The sequence below is a fragment of the Nannospalax galili genome, unplaced genomic scaffold (genome assembly GCF_000622305.1).
Source record: "Nannospalax galili isolate Female #2095 unplaced genomic scaffold, S.galili_v1.0 scaffold2316, whole genome shotgun sequence".
Taxonomy (NCBI): Eukaryota; Metazoa; Chordata; class Mammalia; order Rodentia; family Spalacidae; genus Nannospalax; species Nannospalax galili.
In genome coordinates this window covers 8,384-19,629 of record NW_008338129.1, presented here as the reverse complement: position 1 = coordinate 19,629, position 11,246 = coordinate 8,384, and the positions used below count along the sequence as shown (strand labels likewise).

The following is an 11,246-nucleotide window of genomic DNA, read 5'->3' as shown; positions in this document are numbered from 1 at the left end:
TCTATTATTACTGAACACTGACATAAACAGCAGTTCAGGCTCCTGAATTTACCATTTACCCATTTTATAGCTTTTCTCTTACATACACTCTTGCTCTGCCAAGTTGGACTTCTTATCTTGATATAAGGAAGGTACAGTAGATGTAAACAAAGAAATGAATGGTTCAAGTTATGTGTATATTGAAAAGTATATTCAATGTGTGTATATTGAAGTATCCTCAGCTACTAACATAGAAACTACTAATGGGAAATGTGATATCATAGATACAGCAAGTTTGACTTTAGGACTCCAGAAGGCTTTCTGGAGCGCTTCACACATGACACAAACATGGGTAAATGGCTAAAATGTAACACCCACACGATTTTAATACGATTTTTTATTTAACAAGAAGACAACTATCTAGAATTATCTTTCACATTTAAAATTCACTTATGGGAGATGACTAACTTTAAGCACCACACTTATTAACCATAAAGAATCTTTGTTTAAACATCTTCAAGATGAAAAGCATAGAATAAAGCAAAAAATAAACAACTTTTGGTTTTTGTGAGATATTACAAGTCCTTAAAAATACAACCTGATGAAACAAAATTTCAACAAGGGGCAGAGTTTAGGGGCTGGAGAGATGGCTCAGTGGTAAAGAACACTGGTTGTTTTTGCAGAAGACCCAGGTTCAAATCCCAGCACCCACATGGCAGCTAACAACTGTCCATAACTCCAGTCCCAGGGGATCCAACAGCCTCTTCTGACCTCTGTGGGCATTGCACGACACGGGTACACTTACCTACAGCAGACAATACATGCATATACATAAAATAAAAAGATAATAATAAATTTAAAAATTTAAAAAAACAAGGGGCAGAGTTTACTGGCCACTTTCACCCGCAACCAGTTGGCAAGTCTGTTAAAAAAGAAAGAAACAAAAAACTATTTTAGAAAATGAGACAATCCCTGAAACAGGGCAGATAAGCCAAACATCACTACCTGCTCGCCTCCCTGCTTTACCTGTAGCACTTTACAGCTCTTGAGGAAGTTACTACATAAGCATTGACCTTCCTTGAAAAGGGGAGAGTATGAAAAGCCATCAGTCTTATGGGAGCTAGCAAGCATTTAGTAATCAGATTATATAGAATGTAAGGCACCTGTATCAGAAAGCTGGTCAGTAACCTTGGATACCAAATGGCTTCTGGTAAAATTAAATAGCTTTTTATTTACTAAAGTATTTTTCTGTTTGGGGCTTTTTATTGGTTTGGAGTTTTCTGAGTCAGTGTCTCACTAGATATCCCAAGCTAGCTTTGTACTAGTGACAATCCTCCAGCTTCAGCTTCCCAAATGATGGGATCACAGGCATGAGCCACTATGATGGCAGAAAAATGTTATGTTTAATAACTGGCTACTGGGGCTGGTGAGATGGCTCAGGAGGTGGGGTGCTTGCTGCCAAACGTGATGGACTGAGTTCAGTCCCCTGAACCTAAATGGTGGAAAGAGAGAACCAACTCCTGAAAGCAGTCCTCTGATCTCCACATGTACCATGGCACGTGCAAACTCCACCCCCCAAATATAAATGTAAAAATAATAATTGGCTCCCTGATGATTCAAATGATGACAATCACTTATACACATACAATAAAGTATTTTTTTTAAGATTTGTTTTTATGTGAGTGTTTTGCCTGTATACCATATGCATGCAATGCCATAACAGGGCATTGGATCCCCTAAAACTGGAGCTACTGACAGTTGTTGGCCACCATGTGGGCATTGGGAACTGAACCCAGATCTGGGAGAACACTAAGTGCTCTTTTCTGTTAAGCCATCTCTCCATTCCCAATAAAGTACTTCTGAAGTATGTGCTTGGTCATCAGGACAAAACAGCAAGTGCATTGGAAGCTGGGAATTCTTAATACTTCCCACTCTCCAAATCTGTTAAAATCATCATGTTAAACTCACTCACTGGAAGTCACCGACAGCACAATTTACTGTGATATGGCATTCTGTAAAGGACACTATACTTGTTTCTATCCAAGAAGGTTCAGGTACGAAAATTTCTCAATGCTGCAAAGCCTGCACTATATGAAAAGTCTTCTCAACATCCCAAACCCACCAGTGCGACCTCCAATGACCTCCCTAGCAGCTGTAGAGTAAGACTGTGTATTCACTCTGGCTTTCCTCACCCTCTCATCTTTCAATTTACTCCTATTTCCCATAGTAGGACAGTGGAAAGTGGGGAATGGCTGTTGGTAGATAAGTAGGTCTTGAAATTATTTTGCAAACAAGACCTGTTCTATCTACCTTTTCATTTAGGAGGCTAAAAGTAGAGTCAGCTTGACTTCAAGAACTCTATTTTCTTAGTCTCCAGAAGAATATGGACTAAATCCACCATTTAAACATTATTCTTAAGCTGAGCACAGTGGTACATACATGTCTGTAATCCCAGCACTTGGAAGGTAGAGCAAGGAAGAACAGGAGTCCAAGGTCATCTTCAGCTACAAAGCAAGTTCAAAGCCAGCCTGGGCTACACGAAATCCTGTTTGAAGAAGCTAAACCACAAGTGAGGCATGGTGGCTCAGGTTGTAATCTCAGCACTCAGAAGGTTGAAGCAGGAAGACTGCTGCAAATCTGAGGCTAGCCTGGGCTACAGTGAATTCCAGGGCAGCCTGAGCTACAAAGTGAGACCTTGTTTCAAACAAACAAGCCAAAACTCATGCATGTTTCTCTCGCTGCCCATGGTTAACTGAGCTAAATGTAAGGTAACAGCCTGCTAGTCAGCCTCTGCCATTAGGAAGGAGCGTGCCTATGACCTGGCACAGCTGCTGCTCAGCAGAGTTGCTGCACAGCTTGTCAAGTATGCTGTGTCCCACTGTGTCACTGCTTGTTTCCTGCTATCACCGATCCTGGAAATAAAATGAGGCTTAGCTAATTGCTGGACTGATTTTCTTCCTTTTCCTAGACTTTGACAGAATCAAGGTTTTCTGCTGTCTTCACTTAATCTTGCTGCCTCCCCATTCTTATTCCTAAGCCTAAAGCAGGATCTTTTCCTTGAAGGGAACTGAGTTACCCTTATATTCAAACACACTGGTTTGGAGACAGGAATGTAATCTGCTCATTGAGAAAACATCCAACCAACAAAAAACCCGAGGTTTCCCAGTTGTTTTAATAAAACAGAAACACAGCTCTTGAAACAGATGGACTGGGTGTACACATTAGTGTTTTGTAAGCCTGACTGTCATTTTGCCATTTACTTCTCTACTTCTTTCCACATCCCAAATATCCACTACCTGAAGGGGAGGGAGGTAGAGACAGGGAAGGAAGAAACAAGACGCTCAGTCTGAACAGACAGCCTCTAGAGAAAGTTGTAAGATACTCAATCCTGTCTTCTTACTATATACTCTTAAAACAGCAAGTGACTCCTAGGCACCTAGAGTGGACCTCCTCTTCCTTGTCCACCTAATGCCTATACAGCTCAAAACCAATCACCTCTGGGAGGCACCTCCTAATCCCTCTGTCTCTCAAGTGGAGGTATACGCTGCAAGCTCACCTATGACAGAATACTCAGGGGTCTGCTCGGGTGTCCACTTGACTAGAAGCAGATCAAAAACAGGCTGTGGCTGCATGAATGATCAGAGCATGAAAACGACTGCTGCTTTCAGGGAACTCATATACCTGAAAAGAGAAATGAGACATCAAATTATCTTTTGAATCAAAGGAAAAGCTTCTTTATTAGAAATCAAAGCAGCTTTCAAATCTGTATGCTCTTGGGGGATGTCAGGTGAGTTTTAAAATATGGACTAATGGGCCTGGAGAGATGACTCAGCAGTTAAGAGCACTTGATATTCTTGCTGAGGACCCAAGCTTAGTACCCAGCACCCACATCAGGCAGCTTACAACTGCCTATTACTCCAGCTCTAGGGGATTCAACACCCTTGTCTGGCCTCTGTGGGCACCTGTACTTGTGTGCACATATATAACTACAGATACACAGACACATATACATAATTAAAAATAATAAAAAAAAAATATATGGACTAATGTTTCTCTTCTATCCCAGGATACCTAAGGGATCTGACTTACCAGCCCACTAGTAATTGTGGTGACTTTTAATCTGTGAAGAGTGAGAATGGGTACAGAAGAATGAGAGGTTGATGGGTGGGTGTGATTTAGAATGTTTCCCACATTACTGCAAGAAACCTCTGACCCTCACATTTAATACTCTTTATAGTTTTGAGTATTCCTAAAATAGCCCAAAGATCCACAATATGTATATTTTAAATATCTGAATCATAAACTTGGTTCTTAATCACCAGAGGCTGGTGTATGGAAGTTGCCCCTAACCCACTAAGTTTAACTATCTATCTGGCATTTAAAGCACAACACAACATGGCTATCTGCTAGTTTTAGAATCTAAGATTTTTATAGAGGAAATTACACCCTGTAAAGGTAATGACAAACTTACAGACTTGTAAAGGTTACAGCTATTTCTTGGATTCCATCTTAAATGTCAATGCTGTAAAAAATAATTTTATAGGACTCCCTCATAAGTGACATAACCAACAATTAAAGTAACTCAGTACTTAGTCACAGTCCTTGTCCCCCAAACAACGTTGGCCAAATTTATATATTCTCTATAGGCAAAAATCAAATGGAGGCGCCCATCATTACTGAAATTTCATCCTTTTCTAAAAAGGTGATGGATGGCTAGAATTTTCATAGTGGAATCCTATATTCCATTATTTTAAATCAGAAATGAATGTTCCCAGCCCTTCAAAGGACCTTAAGCCAATTTCTAAAAAACAGCCACATTTAACTGCCGAAGATTTCTACATAAGATTTTGTGGGTTTTCCCCACCTCCCCCTCTTTGGTGCTGGGGATCAAATCTGGGGCCTTGCCCAATCAGCTCAAGAAGGTATTTAAAATCATTTACCTACTTATATAACAACTATATTCAGTAATGGGTACATTTTGTATAGTTACTTACTGATTGAAAAATCATGAGCATTCAAGAAGAGAGAAGGAGGTGGAAGATGGAGGCTGTAACACACTGCTGGTTACTGGCAGAAGGTGAGCCATGGTTAACCGTCCAAGAGAATGAGCAGAAATGAAGATGTCTGTCACTTGTCCCTGTCCAAATCCAATGAACTGGTCTTCTCTTCTGGGCCCCAGGCTCTCTAGTAGTCTGAACCACTCACTGGAGACAAAAAAAGCAGTGAAGGCTGAGGGTGCAGTGCAGTGGTGGAGCACTTGCCTAGCATGCTTGCTGCCCTGGTGTCAGTTCCTAGTACTGAGGTATGGGGGAGCAACAGGACTAAAGAATACAAAATGTAGACCTATTTGCATTTCTGTGTCTAGCCCTACACAGCTTCTAGAGATGCAATGCTGTGCTTATTATTGTATTTTCAGGTGATACTTCTGCCCATGTCACTGTCACAACAGTAATCGTTTGTCTACATAATTGAAAATAATTTTTTAAATATTTGGATAAAGCAGCTTTTAAAAAACTGTAACATTTTTATTAATTGGACATTTCATACATGCATACAATGTATTTGATCGTATTCATTCCCATTCCTCCCCCTAACTACTCCCAGATTCACTCTCACCCCGATTCAACTTCATATTCACTCTCTCTCTCCCCCTCCCTCCCTCCCTAACTTACTAATTTGTGTTGCCCTTAAACTCTTAGGTGTGAAGCCATCTAACAAACCCATGGGTATGCAGCCAACCTATGTGGGGAAATACCCTTAAAGAAAACAGTCTCTCTCTCCCAGAAACCATCAACTATCAATAGCTTCTCAACTAGTAGTAGGCCTCCTCCATGCTGGAATGTTGACTGGCTCGACTTTGTACACGTCTTATGCAGGCAACCACACAGCTTAAAAAAAAATTTTTTTTTTTTTTTTTGGGGGTACTAATGGTTGAACATAGAGCCTTGTGATATCTCTAGCCCTTTCATTTTCACTATTTATTTCAGGTCAAGGTCTTGCTAAGTTGCCTGGGAGGTCCTTGAATTTGCTGTTCCCCTGCCAGTCTCCCAAGTAGCTTGTATTTCAGATCTGTGTCATCAGGACTGGCTATGAAGCAGTTATTCTTAAAATGTAGTTCCTGTGGAAGCCTCTGAAAGCCTTCCAGGGATTAATGAGGTCAAAATTATTTTCATAACAATACATTATTTGCTCTTTCTCCTCCTCTTCTGTAAATAAATAACAGAATTTAACTGGAGGCTACATAATATTTAAGGACATTCACCTCTATCAAAATTAGTGGACAGGGCAAGAGAGATGGTTCAGTAGTTAAGAGCACTGACTGCTCTTGCAGAGGACCCAGGTTCAGTTCCCAGCACCCACATGACAGCTAACAACCATCCATAACTCCAGTTCCATGGGATCAGACACCCTCTTCTGGTCTCCACTGGCATTACATATATATGTGCACTTACACACATGCAGGCAAACAGCCGTAAAACATGGGGCGCCCACTCTTCTATGAATAAACTCCTACCCTATGATCTGTTAAAAATAATAATAATATGGGGCTAGAGAGATAGCTCAGTGGTTAAGGGCACTGACTGCTTTTGCAGAGAACCTGGATTCAATTTCCAGCACCCACATGGTGGCTATGAACCATTCTTAACTCCAGTTCCAAAGGAATCAGAAGTCCTCTTCTGACCTCCATGGCATTGCACAGCAGGGGTGCACTCACATACATGCAGGCAATACACTCATACACTTAAAAAAATAAAAATAAATAAAATATTTTTAAAAATATGTAATAAATAAAATATTAAATAATTAAAAAATAATAAATGAAATATTAAGAGAATATAGTGGAAAACAGTTCTCATCTTTTCAAATACCAAAAATGCCCTTTTGAGCTTTCAATAATTTTAAGGGTGTTTTGAGGCCAAAAAGTTTGAAATTCATTTATATTTAGTAATCATGGCTCCCCCACAACTGAGTATGTAATTGAATGAGTTCCTTATTACTAAGATCTCCTGTATGTGATGCTAATAGTTTCTCAGTATTTGGCAATGTAGTTTGTTTTCTGGACCTCTTGGGCTTCCTTACTTTTTTCACAGGTTTCCATTTTCCTACAACACGTTTCCATTAATACAGGAGACATAATAGCAATAATGTAGAATACACTTAAAACTACAGAAGCATCAAATGTATTACCTACAAAGTCGGCAGAGGTTTGCCTGCAGTGAACTCTATGCGTATCCCATTTGGACTTGCAGGCAACTTACAATTCCTCTATAGGTAACTTCTCATATAGAGCTTTGGATAAATTTCTACAGGTTGTTACAGCAAAGCCATAGTCAAAGATCAGCTATATGGCAGTCTTCTGGAAGGACTCATATACTGTTTAATGATCCCCAGGTCTTTCTATGGTACTGGTAATGACAATTCCCATCTTCAGATTTTGTCATTACACGTTATATGGGAAATGACAAGTGACAAGACAGGCTCATCGCCATCAAAAATGTGTCAAAAATGTAGATCATGACACATAACTTTGCCTTTGGTGGATTCACACAGTATCTAAATGTAACCTCACCATCCTCTTCATTCCTTCAACTCTCCACCCTCCTCACCCATCCACCCTCACCATCAGCAGTTTAAAAGCAATCCGTGTAGACTACTGCCTACAAGAATCCTTGGTTGGATATGAAGAAATTGCACTTTTGATCGTGACTCGGTCCTTAACAAGCTGTGTGATTTTCCACTTGTCTCTTCGCTGTACCACAGTTCAACCTGAAATGAAGTGGACCATCAAGATGTCTTTGTTTCACCTCTAATATTACATGACTTTGCTGGCGTATTCAAGAAGCTTAAAAAGTACCAAGTATGTGCGCACTCTTGCTTAAAATTAAGCAGGGGGAGGGGAGAGACTCAAATGTGTGTGTGTGTGTGTGTGTGAGAGAGAGAGAGAGAGAGAGAGAGAGAGAGATTAAACTTTAGTCTGTGAGTGCGTATTTTTCCCTTCCACATCTACCCAACCACTGCAGCTCCGTGGATTATCAACCCTATCTTTGCAGAGATGGAGAGAAACTAAGTGCAATGAAGCAGGAAAAAGGTCCGGGCCGCTTACCCGTCTCTGCTCCCATTCCCTGTGACGCCTGCTGACCAGGACACCACTGTCCCCCGCCGCTCCAGGGCCAGACTTTGGCGCGACTCTGCAGAACCCATGTGGTGAGTGAGCATCAGGTGTCAAGCATCCCATTGCAATTCCTCTCTCCTTCCGGAGGAAAAGATATCTCCTTCCGGTTTCCTGGGCGCAGGGCGGAAGTCCCGCCTCGCGCAATACGCGGAGCCGCAGGGCACATCGGGACTCCGTGCACAGGCTCGGTGCCAGTTACCTGTTCCGGGTATCCCGGGTGGTGGCAGCGACCCCCGGGACGGAAGGACTGAATGACGTGACGGACGGGTTCCTGGTTGGGAGTAGAGAGCAGCTTGGGTGTCCCCTTCCGGGCTTCCCCGGGGAATGGCATCCTGGGAACTGAGGTCCGCCACACCTCCCCGGTCGTGCGCACTCTGTTTGGCACCACCCATCCGTAGCGTCCAAGCTCCATTCTGTTGCTCTGTCGAGCCCAGTGTCTTGCCACTACATACCGAGAGCTGACTGCACAGTATGTCAGTAGGGGCTCATCGGCGTTTTTAGGCTCACTTGGTGCTAGCCCAAGCATTTTTAAGGTGGAAGGGACAGAGAGCCTCCTTGATCCTGGCCTTTGCCAGGGGACAAGGTACTCGTGGATCTAGAACGATGTTACTGATAAAATCACCTCTGGATTAGTTTCCTGGGGACTGTTCTAAGAAAGCCTCACATGCTAGGTGGCTAAAACAACAGACTGACATTCTGGAATGTGAGAGGATGTAATTAATGAACGTGTCAATAGGGGTCCGAGATTCTGAGTAGACACCTTTGACACTTTTAAATTTCCAGTTGCCAACAGCCTTGTACATGCTTTGTTTTGGAGCTATGTCACACCACTCTTGTCAAATGGTGGTCTCCTTATTTCTGTTTGTTTCTGTTTTTTTTTTTTTTAATCAGTCCTCTTGGATTAAAAAGCCCATTTTGCTCCAGTATAACACAACTACTTACATGTGCACTGACCCTATTTCCAAATAAGATCACATTGTGAGGTTCCAGAAAAGACATGAACTTCAAGGGGGACAATATCTAAAACAATACAGCTGTCAAAGTTCTTCAGGAATAGACAAACTAAAAGCTGACCATAAATAGCTGTAGAATGAGTGAACACAAACAGCTAATTTGGATCTCAGAAGTTTGGGGCCAGATTTTGAAACAAAAGGAACAAAATAAAATAAGGAAAGAAGAGTTGGTCTTTTAAAGTAGATTTAAGCAGAAAGGATCATAAGTACAGATCAAGGTGTTTGGATTCTATTTTATACAAAATTAGAAGTAAAAATGTTTCATCAGTGGTGTTGTGCTTTGAAGAGTAATTTGCTACCAGTTTGAGCCAACCCTGTTTTGTTTTTCATAACCCCAGTTTAGGAAGGCATACATAACTCCTATTTCTAGACATGACCTGTGCTTTTCTCATCCTGGTGTGGGCTCATTCTGTCCCCTCTGCCTGGAATGCTACCGTCAAGCTGCACACTTGTCTATTTTACTGTAACAGATACTATATTTTAGCATAATATAAGAATGTATTTAAATCACATTATAGCATTAGTGGCCTAATACCAAAACCTGGCAAACATATCACAGGAAAAGAAAATTTGTGGCTAGACTCACCTAAATACAAAGTTCTAAAAATATCAGCAAATCTAATCATGCAGTCTTTCTAGATATAGAAAGAAATGGTTTATCCAAGACATGATTTAACATTAGAAAACCTATTACTGTAAGTTGCTGTGTTAATAATTTAGAAGTTTAATACTATATAATATCTCATTTGCTAACATTTTAAAACTCAATATCTATTTCATAAAATGAGAATAAATAGCATTTGATGAAAAGCTTTTAGCAGAATCCTATAGTAAACATGATACTTCAAAGATATTGTCAGAGGAAAATGTGAATACCCATTTTTAGTGCTAATATTCAACATAGTGATAGATTTTTTTTTCTACCTAGAGCAGTAAAACTAAAAGGCAAAAACATTAGGAAAGAAATAAGTAAAATATCCTTTTCATATAACATGATTTTCTTTCTAAGAAGACTGATAATGATAAACTATTAAATGATGCTGCAAAATGGCTAAATAGATTAAAATATAATACTTGTTATTACTGATAACAAAATGCAAAGGGAAAAAAGGAACCCATTCAGGCCACAGAGATGGCTTGGTGGATAAAGGCACTTGCAGCCAATCCTGATAATCTGAGTTCAATTCCCAGAACTAACATGGTGGAAGAAGACAATCAACTCCCTCAAGTTGTCCTCTGACCTCCACACATGGGCCATAGCAGGAATGTGTGTGCGCGCGTGCGCACACACACACGTAGAAGTTTCTTAAAATTAAAAAGGAACCCATCCAAAGGGGCCAGTATGAAACACCTATGAAAAGTAGAACAAAAGATGTATGAGATTTAAGGGAAATATAAGATATTATGGAAAGACAGTAAAGACGTTAAGTAGGCAGAGATTATATCTTCCCTGAAGGGAAAATTCAATGTTTTAACAATAATAAGCTATTGCAAATTTATAAAACATTTGATGCAGTGGGGCTGGTGAGATGGCTCAGTGGCCAAGCCTCTTTTAGTAAGAGTATAGTGGTTTTTTAAAAAATATTTTTATATATTTATTAATTTAAAAAAAATTTTATGTGTATGAGTGTATTGCCTGCATGTATGTGAGTGCACCTGTGTCGTGCAGTACCACAGAGGTCAGAAGAGGGTGTCGGATTCCCCTGGAACTGGATTCAAGGACTGTTCATAGCCGCCATGTGGGTGCTGAGCCATCTCTCCAGCTCCTTGTATAGTGGTTTTTATTGCTGCATTAGTTTACATTTCTCTGACATGTGATGTGGCTGTCTTTTCATATGCTTATTTTCCATTTAAATATATCTTCTCAGCTGAGATCTCTGTTGTTTTTGGCTCATTTTTAAAATTGGATTTATTATCAACTTTTAACAGTCCTTTTCATATTGTGGGTAATACTAATTTACCAGGTGTGTCTTTCACAAATATTTTCTCCCAGTTTATGGCTTGGCTTTTCATTCTGTTGAAAACCTTTCACTGATAAGTAATTTTTCTTTTACCTTTTTGTGGTGCTGGGGATTGCATCC

The 11,246-nt window shown here is 40.4% G+C and overlaps 1 long non-coding RNA gene and 1 other non-coding gene across 8 annotated transcripts in view; both read right to left on the bottom strand.

Moving 5' to 3' along the window:
• LOC103734130 overlaps positions 1–8,271 on the bottom strand; it is a 28,767-nt gene extending 20,496 nt beyond the window's left edge. Inside the window, exons 1-5 of one of the 7 annotated variants that reach the window (XR_607262.3) lie at positions 8,084–8,255; positions 4,974–5,183; positions 3,536–3,660; positions 2,419–2,537; positions 301–901 (exon numbers count right to left, since the gene is read on the bottom strand). This is a non-coding gene — a long non-coding RNA (uncharacterized LOC103734130). Of the gene's footprint in view, positions 1–272; positions 902–2,305; positions 3,661–4,973; positions 5,184–8,083 lie in introns of those variants that run through there. The other 6 variants (XR_003849524.1, XR_003849521.1, XR_607263.3 and 3 more) reach the window with 6 other exon arrangements.
• On the bottom strand, positions 2,230–2,356 carry LOC115070357. The gene has a single exon (XR_003849526.1).
• Positions 8,272–11,246: the final 2,975 nt, after the last annotated feature.